At 45.2% G+C, this 765-nt stretch overlaps 2 protein-coding genes across 3 annotated transcripts in view; both read right to left on the bottom strand.

The window, feature by feature from the left end:
* The window catches only part of LOC106879000 (G-protein coupled receptor 183-A), a 269,907-nt gene that overhangs the window by 85,845 nt on the left and 183,297 nt on the right, over nucleotides 1-765 (bottom strand). The window lies entirely within an intron of this gene.
* The window catches only part of LOC106878979 (protein MTO1 homolog, mitochondrial), a 353,585-nt gene that overhangs the window by 348,752 nt on the left and 4,068 nt on the right, over nucleotides 1-765 (bottom strand). The window lies entirely within an intron of this gene.

Raw genomic sequence — 765 nt, 5'->3', positions numbered from 1 at the left:
CAAACGTGATCAATGCCAGTGCCGCCTGACTGGCTCCCATGCTGGTGGCACATAAAAAGCACCATCTGAACATGATCGATGTCAAAGCCCCCTGGTTGGCTCACGTGCCGGTGGCACACACAAAGGGGACAATCAAGGAGAGACAAAGGGATTAAGTCGATTACATCGACCCCAATGCGTAACTGGTATTCGATTTATCGGCCCCGAAAGGATGAAAGGCAAAGTTGACATTGGCGGAATTTGAACTCAGAACATAACGACAGACGAAATACCGCTAAGCATTTCGCCCGGCATGCTACCGTTTCGGCCAGCTCACTGCCTTAGGAAGTGTCCTTCATATTTTAATACAATTGGGTGTAGTTAGTGAGAGATTTGGCTACTACTTCTAGGTTTTCTTAAGTCTTCTAATTTAGCCTCAACTGACCAAAGCCTTGTGAGTGGATTTGGTAGGCGTTAAATGAGAGGAGCCCATCGTATATATGTGTGTGTGTTTGTGTTTGTGTGTGTTTGTCTCCACCACCATCGCTTGACAGACGATCTCGTTGAGTTTACGGTCCCTGTAACTTAGGGGTTCGGGAAAAGGGACGATGTACTAGGCTTGCAAAGAATAAGACCTCAATTGAATTGAGTTTTTACCTGTAAATTTGGATTTTCATCCCTAATATTATTGTTATATATATACATTTCGTAGCTGTGTGGTGAGAAGCTTGCTTCCCAACCAAATGGTTCCAGATTCAGTCTCGATGCCTGGCACCTTGGGCAAGT

Source organism: Octopus bimaculoides, chromosome 15 (assembly GCF_001194135.2).
Source record: "Octopus bimaculoides isolate UCB-OBI-ISO-001 chromosome 15, ASM119413v2, whole genome shotgun sequence".
NCBI lineage: Eukaryota > Metazoa > Mollusca > Cephalopoda > Octopoda > Octopodidae > Octopus > Octopus bimaculoides.
This window is presented reverse-complemented; position numbering and strand designations above follow the sequence as displayed.